Here is a 24686-nt window from a genome sequence, read left to right on the forward strand (position 1 = left end):
TAGCAAAGACTACAGAGCAAATGTGACTCTTATATACTGCTAGTAGGGCATAAAACAGTACAATCAAGATGTAAAATATTTTGACATTTTCTAAAATAACTGAAATATACACATATAAGATGATCCAGACATACCATTGCTTAATGTTTACACAAGAAAATAAAAATATACATCCATACAAAGATCTGTACAATAACATAAACATCATGGGAAAAAAGGGGGTTGGGGCAGAATCAGGAAAGGGAAATACAAAATTGCACAAAACTTGAGTGGAAGGATGGATATGAACATTACCTTGCTTTGGGTGATGGTTTCACAAATGTAGGTATATAAATACACTTAATATACATATGTTTGTTTAAAATTACAAAATTGATTTAAATTCAATTATATTCCAGTGAATCTGTTATAAAGTGTAAGATAAAACAATACATGTCTTAAAGGAGCACTTATAGCAATAAATGCAAAATGTAGTCTGAGAATTTATGATTTAATAATATATCTCAAGATTTTGTTTAAAAAGCAATAATTTAATACCAAAAAAGTACAGAAATGAAACAATGAAGACCATTGCTTTCTAGCTGACATGTAAGGAACTTGAAAGTCATCACTCTCATTTTCTCAACACAAGAAAAAAGCTGAACAAACTGAAAATCAACAACTCTTCCTAATCCATCAGAGAACTGATATTAACAGGGCCAAACACTGCCCCAAATATTGGAGAGACAGGCAAATACAGAGAATCACAGCTTAGTGGAGAAGTCCAGAAGCCAGACACCCATCACTGGAGCCAGTACCAAGGGTATTACAATGGAAAGATTTGCACATCTTAGACCTTATTTAAGAAGTCTGTAGGGAAACTCAAAGACAACAAGGAGAAAAAAATAAGGACATCAGAGGAAATTTCAGCCTATGATACCTACAACTACAGCAAACAGTAAACACAGCCTAACTCTTAGTCAGATAAAACCTTACACTAAAGCATTTCTGACCTCAGTTCTTTTTACCCAATACACATCTGGCTTTCAACAGAAAATTACAAGGCATACTTAAGGGGAAAAAAAAACCAAAACTTGAAGAGACGGTATCCAAAGCATCAAAACTAGATTCAGGTATGGCAAAGATTTTAGAATTATCAGACCAGGAATTTAAAGTAACCATGATTATTAAACTCAGAGCTCTAATGGAAAAACTAGAGCAGATGAGTAATGTAGGCAGAGAGAGAGAGGAACTCTAAAGAATCAAAAGGAAATGGAACAATAAAATGAAGATCAGTGAGAGATTATTTTTTAAACAGCAAGGAGAAAATCAACCAATCTAAAAATGTTTATTTTCATAAAAATGAAAAAATAATAAACCCCCAGCCAGATTGATAAAATTAAAAAATAAAGATATAATGAATATCAGCATTATAAAGGAAATCCTCACACCATATCCTGGAGACACATACATAATTGTATAAGCAAATTTATGCTAATAAGTGATATTACACAAAATGAGAATGTTCCAAGAAAACACTGCTTAACAAATCAAGAAAACTTAAGAAATCTCAATTATCCTGTACCTCATAAATAAGCTATGCCTGTACTGAAAAATAATTCTTACAAATGAATTCCAAGCCCTGGTGCCTGAAGTCACGCACCTCATATATAATAAGAAAGAAATAACACCAATCTTGCACAAGCTCCTTCACATAATAGAAACAATACAAACACTTCCCACAATGTTTCATGTGAACCTTATAAACTTCACACCATGATGATAAGGACATTGTAAGAAAGTAAAACCAAAGACTTATATTCCTCAGGAAACCATACTGCCCACCGTCAGGAAAATCAAACAACAACAACAACGAAAACATTCATTTGACAAACAGAACCCCCAAATACTTCAACTATATAAGCCCATGAGCAAATTGGGTAGAATTCAAGCATGAATTATTGTTGAGTTAACATTTTGGAAAAAAACAACGTTAACAAATCAAAGGACAGAATTATGTCACTGTCACCATAGATATAGAGAAACCATATAACAAAATTTATCATCCAATTATGTTTTAAAAAAACTCTGAAAACTGCAGCAAATATCATAATTAGTGGTGAAATACTGACAACCTTCCCCCAAGATCATAAAAGAAATAAGAATGCCTAGTATCACCAGTTGTATTCAACATTTTAGGGAGGTCAAAGCCAGGAAAAAATGCAAGAAAAAGAGAAAATGCAAAAAGATTGGAAAGAAAGAAAAGAAACCACTTTTATTCAAGGATTGAACAATCATGTTTCCAGGCTATGGAAAAGCAATCCATAGGTAATATGTTAGAACTGATAAGTGAATTTAGCAAGACTGCCATATCCCATAGAGTTATATCTAAACGCATTTTTCTGAGAATAGCAATTCTTACTAAACTTTGTTATACTCCTTATAAGAAATGGCTCCAAAACCCTACAAGACAAGGTCATATTTTTGAGGGTTTTTTCTATATACTTATCAGATAAAATTCAAGAATCATTATAGCTCTGAATATTGTTGTCATTTTTTCTGATATCATGGTAACAGAGGTCCCCAATTATAGGATAAACCTCACAAAATACCTATAGTTAATCCTTGTGAAGCAATTTAAAGAGTATTCATTGTGCCAGTTTTACTTACGACCCCAAGGTTAATGATCTCACCAACTGATTAGAGTTATTTCTGAACTTTTTACTACTAAATTATATTATTTTCTTTACATAAATTCTTTATATATTTTCTTATTTCTTTTCTAACTCTGTCCTATTTCTGGCTTTACACATAACCTCTTACCTGTTCTGTATTACCTTACAAAAGAAAAAGGTGGATCTTTCAAAAAAGCATTATTGATATGATGTCATGTGACTACTTCTTTGATTTTATTTTACTAAATAACAGTTTGGCACATGCTCAGTGTAAAATTTCATCCAAAATAGAAATGCGTATCCATTCACAGAAGTAAGCATGATTAGCAGTCCTGTGTATAATATATGAACAGATACATACATTAATATTTAGATAAGCAATACATTTATATACTTGTGCACACAAATGAAATAAAGTACAATTTGCTTTCTTTTTTATTAGTAATATCTTCGATGTATCTTCTGCAATTTTATAATTTTATAAGATGTATGTGATTGGGTATAAAAATTACATAGTATTCACCATTTTACCACAGTATGTTACTTTAAAAATAGCTTTGTTTTGCCTTTTGAATCCCTACTTTAATGCACACGTTTAACAAGCTCTGTCAGATACAGTTGTAGAAAGTCAATTACTATATGAAAGGGTAGACAAGTTTAAAACTTTGCTAAAAATTACCAAATTAATTTCAAAAACTCATGACCTTTTTATACTCCTTCCATTATCAGGTATCAATATAAAAAAGGATATCTTGTTATTTACTTAACTTCCACTAAGTATTGAACATATCTAATATATTAATTGCCAGTTTAAACTTATTTTTGTGTGTATCCTTGATGCATTTTACTAACTCTATTTGTAATTGTAGAGAGACTGTCATTTCATAATTGCTTGAATACCAAAATCATTATATAATAAGCCTAAATATACTTATAAATTGTTACTTTCATTTATGTTCTATACATTTCCTGTTAGTGAATTGATTCTGATATGTACTACATATAAATCACTTCACCTATAAAATGTTTTTTCAAAGAATTATATTGTATATTATACAATTACAGTATATATAAAATATTTTGCTATAGGTAATACAAATGTTGCTTCATTATTTTGTATTAAGAGTTTTATTTTGTTCTTGTACATTTTATCTTGTGCATGTCAACACTACTGACACATCAGTAATTATTACAACCATTTTGATATTTTGCTTGTGAATGTGCCTTAATTATTTTAATTTGTATATAATCTGCACCAACATGTTTATATATCTTAATTGAAATAATTGGGCTTTTTGGCTTTTTTTCTTTTTAACGTTAGTTATTTTTTGTTTTTGCTTTGTTTTGTTGCTCTTATCTACCTAATGAGTTATCTTTTTATTTACTTATTTGGAAAAATTTGGATTGACAAAATAGTTATTGAAATTTTAAATAATATTAGTAAACTATATATTTGATATTTATATTACGTATAAGGAATATCAGTGAACAAATGTATCTCAAACAAAAACTTCCAAAAAATAAAGACATTAATACATATGCAGGCACAATTATTTAAATGATAGTCACTTTTTCAACAGAACCCATGGAGAACCAGAGAAAATGCACCAGAATCTTTCCAATGTTGTAAGAAGAAACTTTCAAGCCAGAATTCGACATCCAACAAAATTCTCCTTTCAAACTGAGACACAGCCACATAAACAAACTTGAGACAATTTGTTACTGTGCAACCTGTAATATAAATAAAGCTACAGGAAGTTCTTCAGGTGGAGGGCAAATGACACGATAGAAACTGAGAACTACAGAAAGGAATGAAGAGGTTTTGGGGAAAATATTTGCAGAAATATTAAAGGCTACTTTCTTCTATTATTTCATTAAAAGATAAATGACTCTTGAAACAAAATGGAAAGTAGAAGTATAAATGGCAAAGATCATGTGCAAGATTTATCAAACTGTTTACGATTTGTTCATTTAATTTAATGTGTTAACCCCTTAACCAAAATTATAAGGCAAGTATATATTATAATTAACAAATAACATTTTAATAAAATACTTAAAATATATGACAAAAAGAGAACAAAGGAAAGGGGGAAATAAATGGATTGTAGTATTGTGAAGTTACATTTACAGAGTGGTACAATCCTCAGTAGAAGGAGACCAAGGTAAGGAAAGCATTCACATGCCGGTCCCTAAAGCAATGACTGAACATAATATAAAGTAGTGTTAAGTAACATTCTGGTAACTACTGCTGAATAACAAATTACCAATAACATATCACCTATAATATACTGATATTTACTTGTTTGTTGTTCATTATTCTATAGCTCAAGAATGTACCTCCACCACATAATCCATACCTGGCACATGTTGGGAACTTGGGAAACATTTAGGCAATCAATGAAAAAATTTAATTGGAGTCCATTAAAGAAACAATGATAGAAAAGCTACACTGCTTGGGTAGATTGTTGACATAAAATTTATTTTATCTTATTGATATAAAGATTGCATTAATTGGCTAGAGGAGGAAAAATAACTGAAAACAAGACCATATTTCAAAAAAAATTTTTTCTCAGCGAAGATGGTTGGGCGGCAGTGGCCTGTTTGCATTAATGGAAGCAGACAGATTCATAATACCAAGAAAGCTGGAAGGTATTAAACATCTTGTTCAAAGTCACCACAAACCCAAGGAAACAAGCATTTGAAGAAACTGGATCTCAGAAGAGAAGCCCAGAGAGTGAGAGCCATATTTGGTACCCCTTTTTCCTCCAGGCTTTTTTACTAATTCAGAGGAGGTAACTAAGGTGCTAAGTAGGAAGCTTTAGCTGAGAAGTTAAGCAGCTGAGCAGGGCTTCCAGCAGCCTCACCAGCCCAGCGAACATGTTGGGTTCATGGCCCACTCTGGCAGAGATGATCTGGAAAATAACCCAAGGATTGACTTAGCATCCCTGATGGGCTACAATTTAGTGTCAATATGAACCAGAAATAGAAAATTCCTCAGAAAACATGACATACAGGTTCAAAAGGAATTACTGATTGAGATGAGAACTATCCCACTCTGCCTTTCAAAATAAAAAGAAAATGCTCCCAAGACAAAAATAAAATTATGTAGAGTCTCCAATTATCTCTATAGTATATCATGGAAAATCTGGCAGGCAGAAAAACCCCACAAAAACAAAAACAAAAACTACATGCAAAATAAAATGGGGGGAAAGGGTTAGGTATAGGCCTATGATCCATTTTCTCCATTTACTGGGGATGCCTGGGACAGAAAGCTAAGATTTGGTAACATGCAATTTAGAGTGATAGTCAGATACTACTGCATGCTGATTAGAAACACTACAATTAAATATACTAATCATAACAAGTTCTGTCAAAGATGTAGAACAACTGCAACTCATACTGTTAGTAGGATGTAAAATAGTACAATCACACTGCAAGACACTCTGACATGTTCTAGAAAAAATTAAATATACACCTCTCGTGTTCCAGCCATCCTTTTCTTTGATGTTTTTTTGCAACCAACTAACATACAAACAAAAAGAAAAGTATATGTTCACACAAAGATTTGTGCAAGAATGTTCATAACAAATTAATGGGGGAACAGCTTGAGTAGGAACAGGAAGGGGAAATTAAATGGTGAACAAGGAAGTTTGGTGAGAGGGGATGGATATTTACATTATCTTGATTGTGGTGATGGTTTCAGATAGATATTTCAAAACGTACATTGTTTATTTTAAAGTTGTGCATTTTATTTTAAATCTATTATAACTCAATGAAGCCATTAAAAATTGTATGGATGCATCAAAATATGTGCCTAAAGGAAAATTTCTACCATTAATGCAAAAGAGGAAATCCTGAAAATTTAAGATTTGATAATATACTTCAAAAAATTGGAAAATAAAGAATATAAATCGAAACCAGAAATGTTACAAAATTAAAGTTATGATCAATAATCAAACTGAAAAAAATGGTCAATAATATTAAAGAGTTTTTTTTTTTTTAATGGTGAAAACAATTGATGAACCCTGGCAAAACTGATCAAAAAGATGAAGGAGGAAGAGAGGGAGGGAAGCAGGAGGGAGAGGAAAAAGAGGAAGAGGCGAAGAACAACTGGAGGGGCAAAAGGGGAGGAATGGGCGGGGAGGAGGAGGAGGAAAAGGAGAAAGAGGAAGAGAGGAGGATCACAAGGAAGATAATGACCTCGACAACGATGACAAGAAAACACACATTTGCAGGGAACTCTACTCAATACTCTGTAATGACCTATATGGGAAAAGAATCTAAAAAAGAATGGATACATGTTTATGTGTAGCTGATTCACTTTGCTGTACAGCAGAAACTAACACTGTAAATCAACTATACTCCAATAAAAATTAATATTAAAAAAAGAAGACACATTATCAACAAGAATATAGAGGGGATTATCACTATGGATTGTGGCAACACATACATTATACTATAATCAAATTCATGCCAATATATTTGAAATTACATGAAATGGTGAAATTACAAAAAAGAAAACACCACTCACAAAAGGGTAAAGTGGGAAATCTCAATAATTTTATACTTATTACATAAAATGCACCTGGATTGAGAAGTTTCCTACAAATGAATTCCATGCCCTGGTGCCTGAATTCCTTATCTTTTCCATGTATTTGAGAAAGATAACAGCGATCTTGCACAACCTCTTCCACAGAGTACTAACAGTCAGAACACTCTCAAAATGTCTTATGAGACCCTTTAACCAAAATGATAAGGACCTTATACATTAAAAATATCAAGTCTTTATGCTTCATGACAAAAGGCAATAAATAAATAAAATGTAAAACTTATGTCTTACAAGCAGAATCCAAAGGTATTTCATCTATAATAGCCCATGAATAAATGGAGTTTCATCCAAGAACAGATTCTTCTCATTTTGAAATCAAACTACTGTGGCAAACAAAGGAATAAAACCATGTCACTAACACAACAGATACAGAGAGACCATTTGATGTAATTTACCACTCATTTATGATTGAAAAGAAATATTGAGGAAGTTGCAGCAAATACTATACCTACTAGCAAAATATTGAAACCCTCTCCCTGAAATGAGAAATGAGAAAGTATGCCTACTTAGCAACAGTTCTATTGAATATTTTAGGGAGGTCCTAGCCAGTGCAACAATGCAAGAAAAAGAGAAAAAGAGGCATAAATATTGGAAAGGATTAAATTAATTTACCTTTATTCACAAATTGCATGCTTCTGTTTCCAGACTAATTACCACAAAATTTATCTTCCATAATATACTTTAACCTGTAGACTGCTATTGTTAAAAGCAATCTATAGGTAATGTAGTACAAGCAATGAGTGAATTTATCAAGATTGATGGAAACCATACTGTTAAACATACACCCATTTTTCTGAGAAAGCAATTTTTAGTAAATCTTCTATACACATTTTAAGAAATGGCACAAAACCCTACAGGACAAGGTTACATTTTTTTAAGGTTTTTTCAACATAATTATCAGATAATCTTTGAGAGTTATTATAACCTCAATTATTGTTGTCATTTTTTTCTGATATCATGGTAATAGACACCCCAGAATATAAAAGAAAATTGATGACACATGACATTTAACTCAAGAGAAAAATGAAATGAGCATTCTTTGTGACAAGTTTACATATGGCTCCTATTCGTTCACCTCATTTACAAATTAGAGATCAGCTTTTTTATTAGAGATCAGCTTTTTTTTAAGTGGATCACAATTACTCTTTCCACAAAACTTGTTTATATTTTTCTTATTGTATATCTTCTTTCAAACGCTTTTTTATTTCTGTCTTTAGCATAACTTCTAATCTTCCCTGTGCTACTTTAAAAAGGAAAATATTTTAAACTAATCATTAATGATATACATTCATATATTTCTTTGATTTCCTTTTACTAATTATAAGTTTGATATGCACTGAGTGTAAAATTTACAAAAACATACATGTATATCTCTTCACAGAAGTAACCATGATTAACAGCGAAGTGTGTATATGAACAAATATACAAATAAATAAACACAAATGAAATATACTTATATGCATGTACACATATGTGAAATAAATTACAATTTACTTTATCTTTTATTAGGAATATGACTTGGACATTTCTTCAAGTTACAAGAACTGTTTAGTTGTAAATCTATATAACAGTCATGGAAAGAACACAATATAATTTACTTAAAAATAGATTTCTTCTTTTTTTTTTTTTTTTTTGTGGTATGCGGGCCTCCCTCTGCTGTGGCCCCTCCCGCCGCGGAGCACAGGCTCCGGACACGCAGGCTCAGGACGCGCAGGCTCAGCGGCCATGGCTCACAGGCCCAGCCGCTCCGCGGCATGTGGGATCCTCCCAGACCGGGGCGCGAACCCGGTTCCCCTGCACCGGCAGGCGGACGCGCAACCACCGCGCCACCAGGGAAGCCCCTAGATTTCTTATTTTTAAAGCATACTTTTATATACACTTGTGAGTAGTTTTGTTGACTATAGTACTAGAAGGAAAATTACTGTTTAGAAAGGGTAGGAAATTTTTCAAATTTCCTTTAAAATGCCAATTTAATTTTCAAAAATCCAGTATCATTTTTTTCTCCCTCAATAATTTGGTATCAAGATAAAAAAGAATACCCTATTATTTATTTAAAATGCAGAAACTATTGAGGATACTCAATATAGTAATTAGCCACTTATATTTACTTTGTTTTTATTGTGAGAGACTGAATGTACAAACTGACAATGACCAGACCATATATAAAAATAGAACTCTCACCCACAGCTCTGCAGCAACCAGCCCACGAAGCCAAACCACAGATTCTGCAGCAACTGGCCCAAAACAGTGAGGACCTAATCAATAACGGCCAACCTCCCTAATTTCTGCCCATACTCCTAACTTAGGATGAAGAGGAAAACCAAGTTATGATTCCCTAAGCAAACAAATACAATGTCCCACTTGTAGCTAGCCTGTCTCTACCTTCCTCAGGCCAACAACCTCCAATCAGGGCACACCTGAAGCCTTCCCTTTTCTACACCATAAAGGTTTCCCACTCTCCTGCCTGCCTTTGTGTCTGTGCCAAATACAAATAACACTGTCTGACTCCCTTGCTATACAGTAAGCTCTGAATAAAGAGTATTTTCTTCCTCGCATTTTGACAGTCTTCATTTATTTCCAGACTTGCTTGATTTTACTATTCCATTTGTTAAAAAAAGAGTCGATCATTTCATAAATATTTGAAAAATCAAATTATATATTAACCATATATATGTATACATATATCCTTGTTGCTTTCATATATATATATAGTCTGTTAGGAATTTATTTCAACGTGTACTATATTTACATAAATCATTTCAGATATAGACTATGTCTGCCAAATTGAATGTTATTGCATAGTATATAATTATTACAAATATAAAATATTTGCTTTAAGTAGTATGAAACACTTCATTATTGTTAATCAAGAGTTTTATTTGTCCTCATACAATCTCATGCATGTCAATATTAGCATTAAATTAACAAACCATTTTGATATTTCACATGAAAATTTGTATAACATTTTAATTTGTATACAATATGTGCAGACATTTGTATATATAAATAAAAAGTAAAAATTGGATATTTTGGCTGTTGCAAAATATTTCTTCACATGAGTTTTTTTTTGACTTTTTTGTTGCTATTGTTAATCCAATAAACTATTTACATAAATGGAAAAATTTGGATTGATAAAATAGCTATTAAAACGCTTAAATATTTTATCATTAAACTACGTATTGGACATCTATGTGAAATATACAGATATTAGTGATGTGTATGAATGTATACCAGAAAAACACTTCTGAAAAATAAGGCACCAATAATGATTATTTAAATGATGGCTGCATTCTCAAAGACTCCTTGGAGAAGTGGCAATAATGGAGCAGTAGCTTTCCAATGCTGAAAGAAAAATTAAACTATCAACACAAAATTCTTTATCCACCAAAGTTATCCTTCCAAGCTAAGAGTGAAATAAGATGCAGACACATAAACAAATGTGAGACAATTTGTCCCTGTCCAAAAATAATACATATCCTATAGGGAGTTCTTCAGGCTCAGTAGAAAAAATACCTAATAGAATCTACAAAAAGGAGAGAAGAGCACTGGATAGGGAAAATATGTGGCTAAATATAAAAGTTTTTTTTCTACTATTTCTGCTTAAAGAGCTGATTCCTTGAAGTAAAAATGAAATAGTACTTTGGATGTAAAATACATAATTTGCAAAATTAATCTAACTGTAAACTTAAGCTTTGTGCATTTACCTGAACAGACAATATATTTAATTTAAGAAAATTAAAGGGCAAAAATAAATTATATACAATCAATTTAAGTTTTTAAATAAGAATATTTAAATAAAATATTTGACAAAAGAGCAAAAAGTAAAGGGAAAATAAATGGATTCATACTGTTTTGAGGCTACACATACATAAACTGTACTATTTTAACTCTAAATAGACCAAGATAATTTAAAGATCCACGTGGCAATCCTTTGAGTAACCAGTAAATATAATACAAATAGGTATTCTGGCTATTATTAGAGCATAAAAGATTACTACAGAATTTATCTTTTATAATATACTCCATATTTACTTGTCTGTTTTCCTTTAGGCTACATTTCAATAATGTACCTTCATATGCATACCTGGCACATGTAGGAAACTAAAGAAATATTTTGGCAAAAGATTGGATAATTGACTCTAGGAGAAAAATAATTAAAACTAAAACACATTTCAAAAAATAGCATGTGCAGAGCTGTCTTCTTCCAGTAATGGGAGACTAGCCATTTCTGCCCAACCATCCCGCTGAGATAAACTAGGAAAGCTGGTAGATATTAAACATTCTGTTCAAAGGTACCAAAAACCCAAAGAAGCAAGCATTTGAAGAAACTGAATCTCAGAAGAGAAGCCCAGGAAATGAGACACAAATTTGGTACCCCTTTCCCCCATAAACCTTTTGCTGATCCAAAGGAGGTGACTAAGAACATAGGATGCTAAGAAAAAAGTTGCAGCTAATAAGCTAAGCAGCTGATCAGGGCTTCCAGTCCTCTCATCAACTCAGGGGACACAGACTGGGTTCAAGGCCCACCCTGGCAGAGAGAATCTGGAAAACAACCCAGGGGTGAATTTAACATCCTTAAGCGTCTGTGCTCTAAATGTCAATATAAACCTGAAACACAAAACTATTCATAAAACCTGAGACCAAACTTCAAAAGACTCAACCACTGATTGTACTGAGATGAATGTATTTTCTAAAGTATCTTAAAGAAACACATATCATGTGACTCAACCATTCCATTCCTTGATGCTTATCCAAGAAAAAAATGAACATGTATATATGCACGCAAAGAATTGTATGAAAACGTTCATAGCATGAAAAAGAGAGAAGGGCTTGGCTGGATCAGAAGGGGGAAAAATTCCAAGACGCACATGGAAACCCGGGAGGGGGATGAATATGTTTATCATCTTAACTGTGGTGATGATTTCACAAATATATAGAGATCTCAAAAGTTACATTATTTCAATGTTGTACAGTTCATTTTAAGTCAATTACACCTAAGAAAAGCTGTTAAAAATGTGTGGGATCCACCAAAATGTGTGTAAAGAAACACTCTAGCATTAAAAGCAAAAGAAGAAACCTTGAAAATTGGAGATCTAATAATCCACCTCACCTCAAAAATTGAGAACCAAAAAGCTGATTTAAACCAAAAGAATAGATAGTAGATATAAAAGAAAATTAGAATTAGCTAATGAAATTCAGAAAAATACAAAGATTGACAAATCCAAAAATTATTTTGGCGGGGAAAATGTTTAAAAATTGTAATTCCTGGCAAGACTGATCACACACAAACAAAGGGAGACATACATTATCAACACATGTAGAATATAGAATGGATCATCACCATAGACGCTTGAGACCCTTACATAATATTTGAAGTTATGTGACATGACAAAATTCCAGAAAAACACACCTTAACAAAACAAGAAATTTTCAAAATCCTATATGTTGTAATTTAATTGTATCCATAATAAAAACCTTCCTACAAATGATTTCTATGGTCTGATGCCTGATTGTGTGAACTTTTCCATAAAATTCAGAAATAAATAATACCAATATTGCCCATCCCCTCACATGGAATAGAAATGGTAAAAACACTAACCAAAATACTTAATGAGATCCTTATAAATTTTACAATAAACTGATAATGACAATATAGGAAAGGAAGATCAACGGTTGATATGCATCATGACAACATAAAGAAAAAAATCTTTATGAATCCAAACATACTTCAATTATAATATCCCATGAACAAACTGACTTTAATCCAAAGCTGAATTCTTAAGTGGCTTAACATTTTAACATCAAATCTCCTTAACAAAAGACAAATTAACCATGTCATTTTCACAACAGACACAGAGAAACCATCAAGCAAACTTACCATCCAGTTATGAGTTTTAGAAGAACTCAGAAAACTATAGCAAATATCATAGTTAGTGATATAACATTGAAAAACACAACCTGAGATCTGGATGGAGGCAGGTTTGCCTGTTATTACCAGTTCTTTTCAACATTTTATGGAGGTCATGGGCCAATAATGCAGACAAAAGTTAAAAATACATAAATAATTGGAAAGAAAGAAATGAACACGTCTTTATTCATCAATTGGATATTTGTTTCTAGAATATCTCAAAATAATCTATATGTAATAAACCAGAATTAATAACTGCATCTAGCAATATTGCTGGATTCCATACAGTTAAATCTAAACACATTTTTCTAAGAACAGCAATTCTCACTAAACATTTCATACACATCATAAGAAATGGCATGGGGCTTCCCTGGTGGCACAGTGGTTAGGAATCCTCCTGCCAATGCAGGGGACACAGGTTTGTACAGTGGTCCGGGAAGATCCCACATGCCGTGGAGCGGCTAGGCCCGTGCACCACAGCTGCTGAGCCTGCACTCTGGAGCCCATGAGCCACAACTACTGAAGTCTGCGCGCCTAGAGAAGCCACTGCAATGAGAAGCCCGCACACCACAGTGAAGAGTAGCCCCGGCTCCCTGCAACTAGAGAAAGCCCACGCGCAGCAGCAAAGACCCAACGCACTCATGAATAAATAAATAAAATTAATTAATAATTTTAAAAAAGAAATGGCATGAAAAATCTATACAACAAGATTACAGTTTTAAGTCTTTTTCTGTATACTGATCAGATAAAAATTGAGAGGATTTTGACCCTGATTACTGTTGTCACTTTTTCTGATATCATGGAAAGAGAAGCCCCTGAATATTAAGTAAACTCTACATTACACCTGACATTTAATCCTAGTAGAACATTAAAAAAAAAGCATTCTTTTTGACACTTTTACTCATAGCCCCCAGTATAATGATTTCACTGACTAATTAGAGGTCAGTTTCTTATAAATGGTTCACATCTAAATTAAATTTTTCTCCATGTGAATTTTCTGTATTTTTTCATATTATTTCTTTCCCATCTACCTCTGTTATAATTCTGGCTTTAAGCATAACTTCTCACTGTACTACACTACTTATAAAAATAAAGTAGATGGTTAAAAAGAATCATCAGTAATATGCTCCATGTGACGATTTATTTTATTTTATTGATTACGAGTAAAATGTGCACTCAGTGTAAAATTTCCAAAAAACACAGATATATATCCTTTCACAGAAGTAACCATGATTGGGCTTCCCTGGTGGCGCAGTGGTTGAGAATCTGCCTGCTAATGCAGGGGACACGGGCTCGGGCCCTGGTCTGGGAGGATCCCACATGCCGCGGAGCAACTAGGCCCGTCAGCCACAACTACTGAGCCTGCGCGTCTGGAGCCTGTGCTCTGCAACAAGAGAGGCCGCGATAGTGAGAGGCCCACGCACCACGATGAAGAGTGGCCCCCGCTTGCCACAACTAGAGAAAGCCCTTGCACAGAAACGAAGACCCAACACAACAAAAATAAATAATAAATAAATTAATAAACTCCTACCCCCCCCCAAAAAAATGTGTCTCTACCAGATGTCTCCAGCCCACAGTGTCTTAACATTTGTTCAGTCTAAAAAAAAAAAAAAGTAACCATGATTAGCAATGAAGAGTGTAACTGAACAAACAAATAAGCAGACCTAATCATCCCAATTAGAGTGGAGAGTTTTTCAGACTAGAAAAAAGCCAAGTCCTATTTACTATATGCTGTTAACATGTGAAGTAATTTGAATTTCAAGAGACAGGTTGAAAGTAATAGTATTCAAAATAATATACCATGTAAAATTTAGCATAAGAAAGCTTGACTGGGTATATTAATGCCAAAGTAGACTCCAAGAAACAGAGTATAACTGGAGATATATAGGGACATTTCATTATGATTAATGAATCCATTTATCAGGAAGACAATAATCCTAATGTTTAGGAGCCTAATTACAAAACTTCAAAGTACATGAAACAAGATCTGAGCTTTCTGTAATTTTCAGTTTGCCACTAAAATTCTTAATTTTGTCTCCTATTTATTTGAACATAGGCATTTTTAATGCATATCTGATAGGTCTTTTATCTGGTTAACTTGTGATTCTACTTCTGTTATCTGCTGTTTCAACTGGGTTTTGGTCACGTGTTCTTTTCTCCTACTTATCCTGGCCATTTTTAATTGTATGCCAAAAACTATATATGAAAATTGTAGAGATAATTCAAATTTAATTTCACTCTGGCTTCGCTACTACCAGCACTATCACTTCCAGACCTATTTACTCCAAACAGAGATTCAAATGATTCAAAGTTGAGCCTGGTAAGAGTTGGTCATTTTCAGCTTTACTGTTGCTCCCAAACTATAGCCCCCAGTGTCCCATCCAAACCCAGCAGAATTTACAGCCTCTTATCCTGCTGTCCACCACTCATAGACAATGATTAGCAAATCCCCAAATCTGGTTTTTCCTGTGACCTGGTGAGTTTATTGGAAGTTCTGTTCATTGTTCTACCTCTAAGTAAGCTATCTGAATCTGTATATTCCTCAAGGGGAAAGACAACTGCAAATATTCAACTGAATTCTATGGATCTTCACTTTGTAATTTTTCTGGCAGACCACTGCCTTTGTTTGCTCTTCAATCCCTCTCTCCCTCTCTCCCTCCCTCTTTCTCTCCATCTATCTATCTTCCAGCATTTCAAGTTGCATGGGTAGTCTGATTTACCTAGTCTGCCTTGAGCAGATGAGCATCTCCAATATATAAATGAGTACATATTACAGGTCTTAGTGTGCCACTGACTTTGTTTTTGGCTCAATATTATATTCGTGAGATTCATCCATGTTGATGTACATAATTTATAGTTCATTTATTTTCAAGTGATGGGCACTAAGTTTGTTATTATCATATAGATAGATAAGTGATAGGCAGACTTACTTGGACAGAGATTGTAATTTGTTTGATGAAAGTTTTTTGAAATCCTTAATACCTATTTTAAGACTTAATATGTGATCAGGTGTCATTAATTTATGCTAATATAAGAACATGTTTTGAATACATACCTATATCTTAGCCCTTATCTTCTCTAATATATCTCCTTATTTTCTTGACTGTTTCCACATTAAGCAGTAACCCAATAATGTACCTCCAACAGATGGACCACACTTGGCACATGTTGGGAACTGTGGAAATATTTATTGATTCAATCAAATTTTAAGTCGAGGGAATTTAAGCAAATGATGACAAAAAGGACTGAATCCTCAAGAAGAACATTTGCCTTGAAATAATTTGCTTATCTTCTTAATATTACTTGGATTAATTAGCTACAAGAAACAAAACTATTACAAACTAATACATATTTCAAAAAAATTGTACTTGGAGAGATGTCTGCTTCCAGTAATGGTAGACCATTTCAGCCCAACCATCCTACTGAGAAAACCTAGGAAATCTGGAAGATATTAAAGATATTATTTAAAGGCACCAAAGACCCATGGAAGAAACAGGATCTCAGAGAGAGGAGAAGCCCAAGTGGTGAGACTCAAATTTGGTACCACTTTTCCTGCTTAGGTCCTTTACTAATTCAAAAGGGATGACTGAGGATCCAAAATGTTAAGCAGAAAGCTGTAGCTGAGAAGCTATGCAGTTGATCAGGGCTTCCAGCCCAGGGGACAAAAATTGGACCTGACTACACACCACCGAGGAGAGGTTCTGTAAAACAATCCAACATATCATTTGACAGCTCTGAGAGGATATGCCCTAAATGTAAATATGAACCAGCAATACAAAACTCTTCACAAAACCTGAGACCCAGCCTTAAAAGGACACAATCCCTCACTGTTATGAGACGAATTACTCCCACACTAATTGCCCCTCATAAGCAAAATAAAATGCTCCATGGCCTCCAATTATCTCCATAGTGTTTCATACCGAAAACCTAGTTTGCAGTCAAAAATAAATATACATACAAAAATGAATGGAAAGGAAAGGATTAGCATCAGGCCTATATTACATTTTCTCCACTTACTGTGGATGCCAGGACAGAAAGATCAATGACTTGGTTATACCCACACAATTTAGAGTGACCATGATACATCACTGTATACCTATTAGGGCTACAATTTAAAATACTGATGATTCCCAGTTTCCCAGTGCTGACAACGATGTAGAGCTACTGTGACTTTCATACACTACTAATAGAATATAAAATGATTCAATTATTTGGAAAACCTCATTGACTTATTTATGATGTGATCCATCCCTTCCACTTCTGGGTGTTTATTCCAGAGAAATTAAAGCTTATGTCCACACACATGTTTGTATAAGAATGTTCAATGCCTGGACAAGGGACCATGGAGAAAGTCAAGAGGGGTGATTACACAACTCCACATGGAAATTCTGGCAAGTAACAGATATGTTCATTATCTTATTTTGTGAATATATACATATATGCAAATCATAACATGATGCATATTTTAAAATTATACAATTTATAGTTATACCTCAACAATCTTTTCAAATGCGTAGGATGCATCAAACATGCATCTAAAGAAAATTTCCCATGTTAAATGCAAAAGAGAAAATGCTGGAAAATTCAGGACCTGATTATTCCTCAAAAAACTTTAGAAAAAAATGGTAATGTAAAGTGGAGAAAACAAAAATAACAATAAAATTAAAATCAAAATGTAATGAATTTTTAAAAATACAAGAGAATATCAACAAAACCAAAAGAGTTCTTTTTTGAAAGGGTTAATAAAATTGATAAACATCTAGCAAGGCTGATATAGAAAAAAGAGAAGGCATGCATAATCCATATTAGGAATATAAAGGGGGTCATGCCTACAGATTCTTGAGACATAGACATAAAATTATAAGAAGTTGTACCCAATACATTTAACATGAGATGAAATGACAAAATTCCCAGAAAAACACAGGTAAAAAAAGAAAACTTAGGAAACAGAGAAAAACTTCCAAAAAGGTTTAATTTGACCCATTTGAAATTTATATCAAACCAACAAGAATTTTATAGGCAAGGCAAATCAAAGGTCTCTTTCATGACCAAAAAAAAGGGGGGTGGGGGGGTGGGGTGTGTGTGGAATGCTTAACAAACTTAATCCAAGATACAGCAACTGTAATATACATAAACAAATAATGTTTAATCCAAGATAAATTCATGTTTTGTATCATCTGGAAACCAAACAAAGTTAACAGAACAGAAGAATAAAATGATAGGTTTATCCCAAAATATGCAAAAATGCCATTGGACAAAATTTAGCTCAATTAAAAGCAAAAAAACTCAGAAAACTGAAGCAAATATAATAACTAGTGTTGAAATATTGAAAACAGCCCCTTGAGATCAAGAACAACACAAGTATGCTTATTATCACTAGTTTTGCTCAACATTTTAGGGAGGCCTTAGCCAGGGCAATAAAACAAGAAAAAGATAAAAACAAAGGCATAACGATTGAAAGAGAAGGAATGCAACCGCCATTATTCACAGATTGCATCATTACATATTTATAATATCTAAAAGTAATCTATCCTTAGTGTGTTAGAATAAATCAGTCAATTTAGCAAGATTACTGGGTACAAGCTCGAGAAAAAAATCAAGTGTAATTCTAGATGCCACAAACAGTTAATTAAAGAATTACATTACTATAAAAATACTATTTACGACAGCATCAAAGAACGTCAAACTCTGAAATGTAAGTTTAATGAAAGATGTGCAAGATCTGTACACAGTGAAATGTGGAAAATTGTTTAAAAAATATTAACGAAGACATGAACAACTGGAATGGTATAATACTTATATGGATTAAGAGATTCAATATTTTTACTCTCCCCACACTGAGTCACAGATTCAGCATAACCTCAATTAAAAATCTCATCATTTTTAATGACGTTAAATTTCTTCTTCTGCATGCTAGTCAAATGCATGTTATTATTTTGTGAAAATTAATCTATCTGTAATTTATGACGTGTACTTCCTTGTATGCTTGCTATACTTTGATGAAAACTAGAGTTTTTTAAAGGAAAATGTTTCAGTTGTCTTTTTTTTTTTAATACTAATGTTTTTCTCTTAACAAAATTCAAACTAGTTTAAGAAATTTAAAAAACAATTCAGGCCTAACATTTAATAAGAGAAACAAACAGATACACAGTGTATGTTTCAGGTAAGAGCCAAAAATAACTAAATCCTAATTTTTAAAAAGAATATTATGATGTAGAGTAGAAGAAGAAGAAGACAATGATGACAAGGAAGAAAGGACATCGGAAGGGAAGTATAGAGAAAATAAGAAAATTTAACATTACTGAGTCAAAAAGTAAAAAAAGAAAAAAAGTTAAAAAAAAACCAAAAACACCCTGATGAACATTAAGAAATAATACACGGGGGGGGGGGGGAAGCTTCCAAATGATTTATTTTAATATATAGAGAGGCTGAGAGAGGGAAAGGGCAAGACATCCTACCTCATCTGGATCTACATTACTGTAAAGCTAGAGATATGGAATTAACATAGAAATCCCTTACAGCATTTCAGAGTTATTATGTGATAGAAAAAGCATTGAGCCTATGGGTCAGAAATTTGGTTTTTATTTTTTGTATTTTCATGCCTGCTCTGTAATATTAGGCAAGTTATCTAACCTTTCAGAACGTCAGTCACTTCGTGTTTAAAACTTTGGTAATATTTACTTACCCACCAATCAGCATTGCCATGAGAATCAAATTTGACAATGGGAAGTAGGACAATCTGTAAATGAGGGTTAAGCCTTCTAAGTCATTATAAAAAATGTATTTATGTTATACTACAGACCATGTAGAGATTTTCATTATAACAGCTAAACGTGCTTTAAGTTTGCATTTTCTATAAAATGATATTTACTTTACAAATATCAGTGAAAGAGTCCAATTCAGAAATGAGGCACAGTTATTAGATATTTGAATTTTAACTGGGGACTGCAAAGCCATGGAATATTAAATTCTCAATAAGGCTCACATTTATTCAAGGTGTAATTTTTATAATTAGAAAATGTCATCGACATGGGAATGTTAGCATTATTTAGGTGAGAATTTTTTTAAAGAAATGATGTTTAACAATAAAAACTATAACAGTATATCATAAAAAGCCCTCTACTGTCATTTATACTGCATAGTCTCAGGAAATATCAAATAATAACAGATTCAGTGATTCAAATAAAATTATCATTTATAGTTATTCTGATTATTAATATGATCTAGTGGAAAGACTGTATTATTAGTAAGTAAGAGGACTTTGTTCTAAACTCCTTAAGGCCTGCATTTTCTTCTCCTGAAAAAGGAAATGGTACCTATCATATCTACTTTACAGAACTTTACAGAACCCACTAAGAGCATAAAAAATGTGAGCTATTATTACTGTGAATAGAAAAAAAAATCTTGGTATCAGGAGAAAGGACATAATTTCTTTTCATCACTTTTAAATTAAAAAGACATTAAATAGTAGTAGAGCTTATGAGTTGCTTTAAGGAAGGTAGGTATCTTATTATTGCTTCCTATAAGTTAGTGGAAGGTTTTATAGTCCAAGCTGGATTTAACGTAAGCTTAAGTAAATGTCAAGGGAATGCTGAGAGATTACCTTGGGCAACCTGAGTGGTTTGGTGGAAATGAGGGGCTTGGAGGTTGGAGCTGGAATGTATGGAGGAGAAACTGGAAATAAGGGAACTAACAATTTGGGAAAGAAATAGAAAAAAATACTAATGGGTGATATGCGGTATTTTAAGGTAATCATAGAAAAGCAAATGACAATGTTTCATTAAAAAGAACTATTAAATCCAGTAATCAGTCACTGCAGCATCTAATCAAGGAGATGAAAATGAGTGCCTTTAGCAGCTGATTGAGAAAAATGAAATTAGGAGAGAAATTCTGTCAAAACTTGATAAGAAATGAATTGCTTTCTTGCTTCTTGGTTTTCTTCAAATCATAGCTAGGAACTTTGGCAGACTTCCAAGTGCCTGTTGATTTCAAATTTTGAGCACTCCATATAAGTTAACAGTTTATCCTTTTTGTTAACTTTTTAAAAATGCATACTTGTTGAATAGATATTTGGGAAGACAGGCAAATGAATCTATGCCACTATTTTTATAGAAATCAGTCAGCCACTAAAGCAATTCAGACAGTTAATCTAAATACATTTTTAAAATAAACATATGGTTTGTTTTCTTTCTTTCACAGAAATGCTATTAATTGGTCTATTGTGATTGGGTTTTTACATATGTTGGCCTGTTATACAGGTTATTCTTACCAGCCTTATCAACTTAAAATGATGATGATGATGATGACGATGATGAAGACAGTGATGATAAAGTGACCTCAGGAATATGCCCCTTTTTATCAAGTTTAAATTTTCTATTAAGATACATTAGCCATCACATTAATGTCATCCACATCAAGACCACCAAATCTTTATTTTAAAGCCCTTTAAAAGGGCTTTTCCTTTTAGAATTTCCAATTCTGAAAAGTATATGATGTTTTGTTGAATATTTAAGGAAATTCAGTTTGTTTAAAGTTTAGGGAAGCATCATCATCTTACATCTGATTTTAATAATATCTGAAAAGACAAGGTGGCTTTTTCTTCAACATCATGAAGTAACCAAAGTTCACATTCTTGCAGCTTTTGTTCTACCATTTACATTGTATACATTCAGCAATTTATTCAGTAACGGTACCAGGCTCTGTCCTAAGCACTAGGGATTAAATAGTAAACTAAAATATACATAGTTCTTCCCCTTATGAGGCTTACCTCCTAGTGGGAGAACATAAACCAAACATATACCACAAAAATGTCAAATATTATTATTATTATTATTATTTATTTTTTTTTTTTTTCTGTATGCGGGCCTCTCACTGTTGTGGCCTCTCCCTTTGTAGAGCACAGGCTCCGGACGCGCAGGCTCAGCAGCCATGGCTCACCGGCCCAGCCGCTCCGCGGCACGTGGGATCTTCCCGGACCGGGGCATGAACCCGTGTCCCCTGCATCGGCAGGCGGACTCTCAACCACTGCGCCACCAGGGAAGCCCAAAAATGTCAAATATTTTTAAGTGCTGTGAAGAAAAACGATGATTAAATGTCAGATGCTACTGAAGGTTTGAATGGGATAAGAACTTAAAATTGTCCTTTGACTTTGTTAACATAGAAGTCATTGGGTAAATTTAATCAAAGTGATTTCAGTAGCATAGTGGGAATCAAAGTCTGATAGGAGTCTGTTCTAGAGTGAATGGAAGTGAGGAAAGCACAGATACCACTCTGGCAAAGTTTTCTCTGAAAAAGACACATAGCTGAAGAGTATGCAAAGGAAGGTTTTCCTTTTTTCCACTAGATGAAAAAATTATAGATGTTTTAATAGTAATGACAATATACAGACTTCCAAATAATGGTGCATAAGGAGCAGGAGATAATTGCAAGAGCAAAGTCCTTAAGTAGACAATAGAAAATGAGCTCCAGAGGTTAAATGAATGAGCTGATGCCAGATGGGAGAAGGGAGACTCCATCACTTGTAACAGAAACAAGAGAGCATGGTTTAAAAAAGCAGATAGGGTGGTGTATGTGTATAGTACTGGTGGTATTATCCCAATAACTTTATTTTTCGCCGTGAAATTGAAAGAAGATCATCAGTTGGTTCTTGGCCAGAGAGGATGTTTTGAGATATGAAGAATGACGAGACAGCTCCTGTGGGTTTCCTCAAGAGCAGATTCTGGTAGTTGCAAGTAGTTTATTTGGGAGTTGATCCCAAGAAATACAAGCAAGAAAGTGGGAAAAAAGAGACGAATATATGTTGCTGTGCCTTGAATATTATACAACTAAGTCAGAGCTATCTACACCTTGGTACCCCCTTTACCATGGCCTTATTTAAGCCCTTATAACTTCCTGGAGTTATAGTAATGCTTTTCCTAACTGTCCCCTGTCACCAGTTTTGCCACTTACCAATCATCATTCACATTATAATAAAAAGTAGTTTTCCCTCTGTCTCAAAATCCTTCAGAAGAAATCTCTTGGTTTGTTACAGAAGGTCTCTCATAATCTGTCCCTTACATCTGCATCCTTTTCTTCCACCACGTAACCAAAAGACTTTTCTATCTAGCCGTTTTGTAATATACTAAAGTTTCTGCCTTTATACACCTCTACAAAAAAATGATCCTTAATCAGGATTCCCTCAATCATATTTTCCAGCTGGATAATTGCTACACATTCTAACTAAAATTTTATCTGTTCCTGACACCTTTCCTTAAACTCCTAATTTAATGGCTAAATCAGTGGATTTCTAACTCACTGTTACAAATTTTTATCATAGGATGATTTACTATATACACACATCTATGCATATGTACATGTGTATATGTACATATGTATATTTATATATATAATTTTTGAATACTTCTGTATTTTATGAACATTTGTGAAATCTAGTGGCAAGATTTTCTTCTCTATATCCACATAAGAGCATACAGCAAGAGTTTTCTGATGAATGAATAATAAAGTCCAAATTGTGATCCAAATATTAATCACAAAAAATTGCCAAGACTAAAGTTTGTAGATCTCTTCGTAAACACAAGCCTCATTTTGAGTAAAATAATGATTTTTTTTTAAAAGAATTAGGTCACAGTGATACTATATCCAGAGCTCATAGAGGGCAGAGCCTTTAACTTCAGTCTTTAAAAAACTTTCTTAATGCTATGCAAATGATAAGTATCTTCTGAATAAAAAGATGAATGAATGAATGAACTCTCATTATCTGTCATCATGTTGACTAATGTTATTGACCAAGCTATTAAGGAAAATCTTTAAAAACATATTCTTTGACATGGACCTGAGATTTTAGAAATGGAATAGGGCCTTTCTTTTCCACTGGCTCTGTGAATAGGAATTTCCTGTGAATACGAACAATTGCCAGCCTATTACTTAGAGAGCAGGCTTAAGCCATACCAGTGTACAGGATATTTTATGGAAGTTATAACAAGGAAATGAAATACAGCATGTGATGTTTCTCTGTGTTCAATGGTGTGTCATCAGAAACTCTTCTAGCTTGCTACTTTGAAATATCTTTTTGTTGACTAGTGGAAACTTCCTGATCAGTATCCAAAAAGAGAAAGGATAAAAGATAAAATTGGATGTCATCATTGTCAAACATTTTGGGGTAAAAATAAGACAGGCCACCTCAAGTGAGAGAAGAGATCATTTGTTCATTTTCATAGTGCTTGACCATGGCCAAGCCTCCTACTATGAAGTGCCCTAAGAGGTAGTAGAGGGGAGTCATAAGGTGATATACGTCTTGAAGCTTTGCTAGGATCATTGAAATAGTGCAATAGTTAAGAAAGGCTGGAAATCAGGGCTGGTAATAACCAACTGCCATGTAAAATTAACTTAATTAAAAAATAAAACAACCCTTTTGGCTGAGAGCCTGTCTCTTAGAAATCTGAACCTTTCATTCACCGACTTACACAGTACATACTTTAGAGATCTGAATGGAAAGGGAGATGCTCCTTGATTATTG

The sequence above is a fragment of the Physeter macrocephalus genome, chromosome 21 (genome assembly GCF_002837175.3).
Source record: "Physeter macrocephalus isolate SW-GA chromosome 21, ASM283717v5, whole genome shotgun sequence".
Classification (NCBI taxonomy): Eukaryota; Metazoa; Chordata; class Mammalia; order Artiodactyla; family Physeteridae; genus Physeter; species Physeter macrocephalus.